This window comes from Xenopus tropicalis, chromosome 2, assembly GCF_000004195.4.
Source record: "Xenopus tropicalis strain Nigerian chromosome 2, UCB_Xtro_10.0, whole genome shotgun sequence".
Taxonomy (NCBI): Eukaryota; Metazoa; Chordata; class Amphibia; order Anura; family Pipidae; genus Xenopus; species Xenopus tropicalis.
This window is the reverse complement of record NC_030678.2, coordinates 139,339,795-139,351,093: the sequence shown is the minus strand read 5'-3', so window position 1 is coordinate 139,351,093 and position 11,299 is coordinate 139,339,795.

Below are 11,299 nucleotides of genomic sequence, written 5' to 3'. Positions count from 1 at the left end.
GCCAGCAGAAGAATAGGATGACAATGGTATCCAGAGGCAGTGGAAAACAAACGTGTCTAAATACTTCAATAGATATGAGATAGGGGTTCTAATAAAGGTTGCTTTCATGGCCTTGCAGCTGCATCATTAATGTTATTTTTTTCTCCATCCCCCCTCCCTTCTTGGACAGAATTTATCTTTTGTAAAAATATATTCTTCCTTTAAGAACATCTGGTCTCCCCATGTAACCAGGACGCTGTGCCCTTAATTATCTCACACGCAGAAACCTATTTCCATTCTATGAACAACTTCAAGTTGCTTCCCAGGCAAATCTTATGCATGATTCTATCTACCTCTTTTGCAGTGGTTGTGGCTGGTGTCATACTATTGGAAACTTGTTAGTTATCCAAAAAATATAATGTAATTTTGTCATCCTTTGTATTTATACTAAGGTTTTTAAATAACCTTTTCATGCTTATGAGTTAAAGCCACCAGATTTTATTGATTTCATAAAATGTAAGGTGAATTTTGTTACTCTTATATTACAGTATATTATATATTGTCATAGATTATTATTTATTATTATTATTAACATTTATTTTTAAAGCGCCAACATATTCCGCAGCGCTGTACAATAAGTGGGTTTCATACATTGGACATACAGAGTAACATATAAAGCAATCAATAACCGATACAAGAGGTGACAAGAGCCCTGCCCAAAAGAGCTTACAATCTACAAGGAGGAAGGGTTGAGACACAAGGTGTGGGAATGGGCATGACCAGAGTTGTGAGAGGTGTGGCACAGGGTATTGCTAAACTAGATTAGGGTAAGCCTCTCTAAATAAATGCGTTTTTAGAGATCTCTTGAAGGCAGAGAGATTGGGAGAAAGTCTGACAGTTTGTGGGAGCGAATTCCAGAGAAGGGGGGCAGCCCTTGCAAAGTCTTGAATGCGAGTGTGTGAGGAGGGAATGAGAGAGGAGTTGAGGAGCAGGTCAGTAGAGGAGCGTAACAAGCGGGTTGGATGGTACCTAGAGATAAGTTCAGAGATGTAGGGTGGGGCAGAGTTATGAACTGCTTTGAATGTGAGAATCATTAGTAGTGATGGGCGAAATGTTTCGCCAGGCATGAATTTGCGGCAAATTTCCGCGTTTCGCCATTGGCGGATTGTTTTGCGAAACGGATGAAAAAATGTGCGCGTCCAAAAATTGTCGCCCGCGTCAAAATAATAGCCGCGGGCGACGAAATAATAGCCATGCGACAAAATAATAGCCGTGCGACAAAATAATAGCCACGTAACCAAAGAATAGCTGCGGCGACAATTTTTTTTGACGTGCGACATTTTCCCATGTTTCATCAGTAGTCGTTAGTTTGAATTTTATCCTGGATGGTAGGGGAAGCCAGTGCAGGGATTGGCAGAGTGGCACGGCAGAGGGATTGGCAGAGTGGCATGGCAGAGGGATTGGCAGAGTGGCACGGCAGAGGGATTGGCAGAGTGGCATGGCAGAGGGGGAGCGGCTGGAGAGGTGTATGAGCCTGGCAGCAGTATTCATTATGGACTGGAGAGGGAACAGTCTTTGGAGGGGAAGGCCAATAAATAGGGAGTTACAGTAGTCCAGGCGAGATATTATAAGAGAGTGAATAAGAATTTTGGCAGCATCTTGGGTGATAAATGATCGGATTTTGGAGATATTTCTTAGGTGAAAGTGACATGATTTGATAAGTGATTGGATATGAGGAGTGAAGGACAGGGCAGAATCAAGGATAACCCCAAGGCACCGGGCCTGGGAAGATGGGGTTATGGTGGAATTGTTAACCGTTATAGATACCTCGGGAACAATGTGGGCGTGGGATGGGGGAAAGAGAACCAGTTCAGTTTTAGAGAGGTTTAATTTGAGGTAACGTTGGGACATCCAAGTGGAGATAGCGGACAGGCAGGAAGAGACGCGAGTTAGAAGCTCTGGGTTGAGATCAGGAGAGGAAAGATAGATCTGCGTATCGTCAGCATAGAGGTGGTACTGAAAGCCAAAAGAACTGATTAATTTGCCAAGTGAGGAGGTATAGAGATTGGCCTAATTAGGTGTTGCTGATTCATAGGAACAAGGAATGTGATTCTGAGAAGTACAACTGGGGTCAAAACTAAAAACCATCAGAAACCTCAGTCTTAAAAGGATCTGACAAGACAGAAGCAAAGAACCAAATAGAGATGGGCAATTTAAATGTGCATAGCACCAAAACTAATTTGCTTTCACACCTAGGGCCATCAGTGTGGCATGTATGAAGATGCACATGAATGGAGGGGCACACTAGCAAAGTAAGGGAGGTTCTTTACTTATTTAAATGTAAAATCAAAATTGTGAGGTTTGATATAATATCTTATATTCTCATATCGATATAATCATATATTCATATATGCATGTACTTTGGTAACTTTGATATACTTCGATTCTTAGAATATCAGGTTCCATTTTAGAAATGTATCTCCATTTTTTAACTGCAAACAGCAAGGCTTGAACACCCCATAATAGTTGGTTTTCCCAAATAGTACCCTTGCATGGCTTGCACCTTGTGAAATATACGGTTTGAAAAACAACTTAATCTTCTCTGTGCACTGACGCATCTTTTTGTCCTCCTTAAATTCCTGTCCTGCACCTGCCATCCTTGAAGGCCATCCTTGAAACGAATGAGATCCTATTCTATTTTTTTTATAATAAAATCCTTTGTATCTGTACGTACACCAAAGGTATAAACGCTATGAGCATGTAAGAATAAACTGAAAAAGTTTGAACTTCCATTGTGGTTGCGTCCTTCTTGTTCCCGTAATTACGTCTTTGTCCTGGCAGGAGAGCTCCCTCAGGTCCCTACACTTACAGTCTGCGGTCAGGAACCCTAACAAAAATGGTTTTAGGAGTCTGTATATACAGGAAAAAGATTTCAATTTTTTGATATTAAGTTGCCAAGTTAAGTTGCATGGATTATTCGATTTGCTGATATAAGATTGTCAGATATTACTTAAATTGTATAATATGAATATTATATTGCTAAAAAATTCACACTGATCTTGTCAACTGGAACTAAGATCAATCAGGTTGATACTGAAGGCTGCATCCTGCTTCCATGACATAATACATATGCACACCAGCCAATCAGGTTTTCAGTGTGGGCAGATATTCAGATTGGTTGTTCAGAAGTCTTCAGTTGACTTTATTTATTGTTGCTAAAAGTTGCTTTAAAGCCACCATAATTACCTGGAGGTGTCCTAAAGGCTCTTTGGGTGGATTGAGAAGGAGGTGAGGCCTCATCTCTAGGGTTCATATGGAAGAAAAACTGCTGGTGAGTACATAAAACTTAAGCCAGGTAAAGGCATGGTTTGTATGTTAGAAGAAGAGGTGACTGAGTACTTACATGTGAGAGGAAAATATCCAGAAAGAAAGAATACCAGGAAGAGAGAATATGGGGCACTGAGAGATATTCTGTAGATTGAGCATGGGGATGAAAAAGAATCGTAAAAAGTATAAAAAACAATACTGGAGAATCAGCATAGGTCTTAGGGGTATGAGTAGGTCCACTGTGCATTGGGTACTAAGATGTAACATTTATACCCATCAAGATACAAGTTTCCAGGTAGAACGCATGTCCCTCAATATCTTTACAATATTATGAAGGATTTTGCAGCTTTGACTTTAAAGGTTAACTGTCACCAATTAGTGAGTCATGCATTTACACAGAGTGAACTGTTAGATTTGGCCTCCTAGGACCCTACAGAGAGCCTGTCATCAAGATCCCACTCCCAAAACAATTAGCTGTAGACAGTTACATAAATATAATAGATGTCATAAAAGCCCATTCTGGTTAAGGATGTGGAAGATACCAAAGAAGACTGACACTGGCCTATAAATGATTGGCTTGGTATTGTTGGCAGCACATGTCATGAAGCTTTAAAGAAAACATATGGGAAAATTAAGAATGTACTAGTGCATTATACTCCTTTAAATATAGAAGGATTGTGTTTAAAAAAGTTGTTTGAGATTTATTGAGAAATGCTTGTAAAACCCCACTAGTCCCGCCCATCTGTTCCACTTCCTGCTGGCTGAATTCTCTGGATGTTCAGGGTGCTCAGTACACTGCACTGTAGGATAGGAACCAATCAGCAGCTAGGCTCACCTGATAGGGAACTAATGCCTGTCTTTGCTTGTGTGACTGCAGGGCTGTGATTGGCTATCCCTCTCCAACTGTACTTCTGGCAGGGACCATTAGGACACACTCACCCAAGCGAGTGGATCTTCTCCCAATATCCCCACCTACGGGTGGGCGATATCAGAGGAATTTAGGCTAATTCAGTTGTTTGGCCCTGGGGCCAAACGATCGTATTATAATGACTGTAATGGGGCCAGGCGGTTTGGGGACTGCATCAACGAGCCGATGCGGTCTCCAAGCCGACTGAATTTTTTAACCTGTCCGATCGATTTCTGCCCGAATTCAGGCCAGATATTGGTCAGGCAGGCCTGTCGTTGCTGCTCCTACACGGGCCGATAAGCTGCTGAATCAGTCTAAGGGACCAATATCGGCAGCTACAATTGGCCCGTGTATGGCCACCTTAACAGTATCTTCAATGGTAAATTGCACACAAGTCACAACTCAATTTTTCCCATGGGAATGACGTCATTAGAGCTCCAATGTACGTCACAATAACTGTGCTAATGGGTGATTCACTAGGTGCAAGTTAGTTGCATGTCTATGGCACAGCATGCTAAGGTAACCCTGAAAGTAACTTGGATCTTTATCTTTTTCGCCATCTTGTTTTCTCCTTTTAATCTCCCAGTTCACCCTTTTTCTGCCCATTCACCATGTCTTCTTTCTTTTCTTTCTCTTCATTTATTTTCTCCTTCTGTTCTCTGTTTCAGGTCTACTTTTCATTTTCTTTCTTCTGCTTATAATCCTTTTCTCTCTACTTAATTTATGTACTCCAGTATTAATACCTTCTCTTCACTCCCCAGTCCTGGTTAGCTCCTGTTCTTTCTATTTTTGTACGGGCTACTTCTGTCTCCATTTTACTCCCCCTCTTGTAAAATTAGAAATTCTCATATATTATTCTCATAATATATAAATATTGCTGAACCACCATTTTGTGATGGTCTTGGTGGGCCTCCAGAAATCACCTGACCAGAAAATAGACAGAACTTGATTGGCTGATGCGATCTAACATATATGTGTGCCCTTGGTTTGTTTGTGTGCATTGTGAATCATTTGATCCAAGGGGCAGCCCTTACCCAATGGCACATACTGCTAAAAAAGTATATTTTTATGAAAATGGTTTATTTAGATGAAGCAGGGTTTTACATATGAGCTGTTTTATGCAATATATTTTATAGAGACCCACATTGTTTGGGGGTATAGCTTTCCTACTGCATTCTTGGGTGCAGGGAGAGGTTAGGCATGTCTGTTTGTATTCAGAGCCAATAGAGGACAACCATCATTTCATTTTTTCACTAAAAGTAATTTTGCTGGGTCCAGACTGGCAAACTACCATTTTAAAGCTAGAACAGCCGCTTTAGCATTGTAAAATCTATACCATATTCTTCATGCTAACATCCCACATATGTCATTGCTTTATGATGTTAAGTGGGGGCAGGAAAGTTCAACTTTAAGTTCAGTTTTATTATGTTATAGAACAGCAAATTCTAAGCAACTTTTCAACTGGCCTTCATTAATTATTTTTAATAGTTTTTGAATTATTTGCATTCTTCTTCTGACTCTTTGCAGCTTTCAAATGGGGGTCACTATTGCTCTGCCAGGCTACAGTTTTATCAATATTGTTCATTTTTGTTCCTTAGCTTTCTATTCAGTCTATGATGAGTTTCCCTTATATTCTATGACATATGGTAAAGGTTGTAAATATACTGTAGGTAGCACAAGAAGGAGCTAGACCCTGAATGCAAGACTCATTAGTGAAAAGAAGGAAGGGAACTTTAAAGAGAAACAGATACAGGTATCGGACCCCTTATCCAGAAACCCATATCCAGAAAGTTCCAAATTACAGAAAGGCCATCTCCCATAGCTCCATTTTAATCAAATAATTCACATTTTTAAAAACAGTTTCCTTTTTCCCTGTAATAATAAAACAGTACCTTGTACTTAATCCCAACTAAGATATAATTAATCCTTATTGGAGCCAAAACAATACTATTGGGTTTAATTACTGTTTAAATTTTTTTAGTAGACTAAAGGTAGGAGATCCTAATTACAGAAAGATCCCTTATCTGGAATACCCCAGGTCCCAAGCATTCTGGATAACAGGTCCCATACCTGTACAAGAATATTATACTGATAGAAAAGGAACATGTAACTAAGACAAATAAAAGTACAAAAACATCAAGATACCAATACCATGTATTTCACACTAAACTGACAGGGGATCTTCTCCTTTATATTAACTGTCAGTATGATATTTATGGGCATATTATTTGATGTGGATATTATATGGCATATTTTAACCATCTTTTCGATTTTTTTAATTTTTTTCTGTGATTTTGGAAATATTAGCATTTCTATTTCTATTCTATTTCTATTTCCAGCTTGCAGCTGAAAATACTGTGTGGCTGACCCTGACAACAACAACAAAAAAAAACAGTGACTGTGAAGGTTCTGTTTTATTGTTATTCCTTTTTCTAATTGCTTATCCTTCTTCCCAGGATCTATCCTTCTTCCCAGGCCTCTCTTCAATCCTGAATTTGAAACTGCTGCCTGGTTGTTCGGATAAGTAAGCCCTAGTAGCCAGATACCAGTTAAAATTCCTGGACTCAGCGTTAAAACCATACAAATACAAACTAAAGATTAATTTGTCTAAAACTATAAATTCAGTTTTAAGGAACCCTACCCCATTAAGCTGAAACCCATAAGGAACTGTCGCCCAAAGTAATTATTTACTTTATTACCAAGATGAGAGTTATCAACACTTGTTATTACTATTACCTTACATTAGATGGTGCTAGACTTCCATACTGCAATACAAAGCAAAAAGTAAAGCTGCAAAGGTTGTCTAATGTTTTCCTAACCAGAAAAACCTCAGACCAGTCCTCTTTCTTTCAGTTAACAATTTCCTCGACTACATCACAGTCAGAAAATGATCAGCAAGTGGTGCTGTTGTAACAAAATTCATTCATATTCAGTGTACATATTCCCCTTGATATTTTCCAATCTTGAAACAAATATGTACAAATATAAAATTATGTTTACCTGAGTAAATTATGAATTAAGCTCTATACCATGCATATATTGTGATGCAGGCTTCTATGTTATTTTGTTTAATCTATTATATCTGCTTACTCATAGACATAGGTGCATAAAACTATGGTTACGGGGTTCTGATCTATTGAAGGTCCATTTCTTCTATTCACCTTTGAAAAACAATTGTGCATTTGGTGTATCTGAACATTTACTAAAAGCGACATTTATGAAAACATGACAAGACAGTACATGGTTAATTACAGGTCTGTGTCCAGTATGAGGCAGTTGGCCAGGAAGAGAAGGCCTCCAGCAATGCAGAACAATTGTAAATAGCACATAAATCATGCACCTGTAGCCAGGGAGCCTTCAGATGATTGATCATTCAATAACCCTGTATTGCCTGTTTCTAAACCTTAATATAAGCAAGTAATGAGTGCAGCCTGCACAAAGGGGAACTTGCTTATAGATGCGCAAGATGCATGATATATGCATTAATGCACAAACACTGTAAATGCGCGGGGGGGTATAAAGAATACAAACACCACCATAATAATATGAGCCGAAACATTATACCTGTACTGTTGGTATAATAATTGCATACATAATATATGTTAATATATATATAGATAATTGTAGATTATAACCCACATGTAAATTATATATTTGTAGTAATATGTATATTATGCCACAAAATCATGCCACAATTATTTAACCCATAACACAATTCAGCACTTACTCTCTAATGAGGCCAAATGAAAAAAAGTACTAAAAAAACAAAAAGCCTCAATTTTTAAAATAAATCTATGTGATACCAGAGTAGATCCAACCCCAAACATGACATGGTGGAGTTTTAGTCTTAATTATGACCAGGTATTGAAATGTATTCACAATTTGCAGTGGGCAGTTTGCTGGACACGAGGATCTGAGATTTTCCTTGTTAATGAAAAGACCCCAGAACCTTGGGGTGTTGTCTACATATAATAAGAGATATCTTTTATTCTACAGTCTTTGTGGACTCTGGTCTGTATAAATGATCTAATCAAAAAGGCCAGCATTTCTACCACCAGGGAGAACAAAAGTGGGGATAGCAGACATACTTGCCTTGTGCCTCTGTAGAAAGGGAAGGGTTTAGAATAAATACCATTGACTTAAATTTGGAGCTCACTTTCCACAGGAAGGCTATTAAAGGTATTTAATTGTTTGAGGATGTGGGTAAGATCTCTCTGAGCTGAGCACAGAGCAGAAAGGCTACCTGTTTATGTTAGGGCCACTGCAAGGAGCAGAGGGAGCCCTTGACATAGCAGCTGAGAGTCTGTGGAACTGACAGGAAAGCCAGGAGGTTGAGAAATTGCCCCAGAACTAGTGTGCAGGGATACAGGGTTACACTCTGTACTCACTCTGTACAGCTGTTCTGAGCGCACTGAGCGTGTGAGTGTCACTAACATTTCTAACAGAATCCAACATGGGGAGCTCCTGTGACAACTTTGATGGCCTGGATCATTACTATTATAGATATGCCAAACCTATAGGCTGGTGCAATAAGTTCAGTATATAAAATATAGAATTTCTTGACATATTTATTCATTTATTTGCAGGCGAAGAATCAGTCCCTCCACTGGCATCAGAAGCATTGTCTATACCTGGGTGCAGGCGCACTTTCTTAGCTGGACAGGGGGTGGGGGTGACATCATGTGGGGCAGAGAGGAGGTTGGGCAGTGACATCACGAGGCGGGAGAAGTCAGGGCCATGACATCCTGCCCAGTTTTTAGATTTTGGGAGACCGGGCAGGAGGTTTTGACACGGCAGCCCTTCCAAAAACCGGGCTGTCTAGGTCAAAACTGGACAGGTGGCAACCCTATATCTGCCATGTCTGCCTGTACCCGGACAGAGACAATGCTTCTGCAAGCTGACAATCAGCCCCATATGACATTAGCCTTTAATTTATGAAACATAGTTCCAGAAATAACTCTTCTTAAGAAGCATTTTACCTTTGTTAGCCTTAACTTTCTATCTGTTTTTATTAAACTTAATAAAAAGAAAAATAAAACATAATAAAAAAAAATAATGAAATAAAACAAAAAAAGAGCATACAGTATCTGCATTATAGTGTATGTGATCCGTTACCTGGAAACCCGTTATCCAGAAAGTTTGGAATTACAGAAAGGCCATCTGCCATAGACTCTATTGTAAGCAAATATAAGCCCCAGGTCCCGAGCATTCTGGATAACAGGTCTAATACCTTTACATTTTTTCAGCATAGGAAAGAAAAATTGCTATTGTAAGCCCCCGTCAGAGTAGTGTATGACACACATATCCAGAAAAGACTCCTTGTAAAGAAGGATCTTACTGAGATCAACTAGGGATTGTTAATGGCACTTTAATTTCATGGCGCAACCAGTTTGCTTTAAAAAAATATTGTGTCACAATTTCCTTATTGACCTACTTCTCCTACTAGTGTCTCTTGTACCAATAATATGGCAGGTTCATATTTCCTTATTGTGGCCTTTAGTTTGTTGATATGCATCCGGAATGGTGATGCAGTTTGCCCAGTATAAGCAGGTTGTCGAGAACATTTCACAAAGTTGATTATACCCCTTGTATCTTGTGGAAAAGCATAAGGTTTGGTGCATGCAGTATATTTTTATGATATTTTAGGGTGACTGGAAGCTAGGGTTGCCACTTTTTTTGTTTGTAATAACAGCCTTCGGGTCAGGTGCGGGACTGTGACGTAAAGGGGGTGGAAATGGGTGGCCTGGAAGGGGAAAAGGCAAATGGGGCCAGGGAATGGGCAGACTAGGCAGGGGAATAGGTGGGGCAGAGGTGGCTCTGTGACTATAAAGTCTGATTACAAATTTACTGGCAAGTACATTGAACGTAAATTGGTAGCAGTGCTGGTCCTAGCTGGCAGGGGCATTTTGGCCCATAGCGCCGCCCTAAGGCTGCATTGTATTGCACTCTCTGCACAAGAGGAGACAAAATTTAAAATAAAAAAAAAAATCGAAATTTCGGCTTTTTAAATTACCACAGGTAGCTTTTTGCTGCACCTGGTAACTTCAGGGGCACTGCTGCCTAAGGCGAGTGTCTCAGCTTGCCTCATTGCTGCAGCACCCCTATTAGCTGGTGATTTACCAGATACGACAGTGCTAACAGTGTAGAGTAAATATAGTATTTCAAATAAATAGTACTGGTAAAGCAAGCTTCTTTATGACAGGAATTTTCTACCAATTAAAAATGCCAGAATTCAGGCTGCACTTTTTATCAGTAAAATGTCCTTTCAGACTCTTTCTTTCAATCCTCAACTTCCACGACTACATCATGGTCAGAAACAGAGCAGCAGATGGCGCTGTTGAAAAAAATGAATGTAATAAGTACTTAGAAAAGCACAATTTTACATTCTGTATTGTAACACCTTTTAGCACATACAATTTCAGGGGCCCCCATGACCTGGTATAACCTACACCGTTAGTTGCATCCCCTTTTCCCTTTACAGGTTTAACTGTAGCTAACACCATAACCTCCATTTCAAGTGTTTGTTGCAATCAGTTTGTAGAATTCAGGATTGCCAGATGATACTTCTGGAAATGATCTGCACATTTTGGGTTTCTTTTTGATTGTAATAAAGAATACAAAACAAACTTGCACAGATATGACTGTATAGAGGACATATTGTCATAAAAAGGTGTTGCAGACCTATACAGAATGCATGACTAGCAGTGGTAGTTTTTATGGCAGACAGTGGGTCTGCATCTGTAGCACCTATGCTCAGGAAAATGACCCTTCTGATACGTATTATTTTTGGATTCCTTACAGCTATTGCCAATGAATAAGCATGGCAGGTACATACTCCATTTATTTTATTTTATTTCCTGTCCTTTATATAGTGTCTACACATTTCTGCAGCACTTTACAGAGATTATTCATCATTCACATCAGTCCCTGCCCCAGAGGAGCTTATAATGAAAAGTCCATATCATATTCACACACCCTATGGTCAATTTTAGCCAGAATGAATCTGCCTGTATGTTTTTGGAGTGTTGGAGGAAACCAGAGTACCCAGAGGGAGCCCACACAGACAAGGGGAGAACATAAAGACTC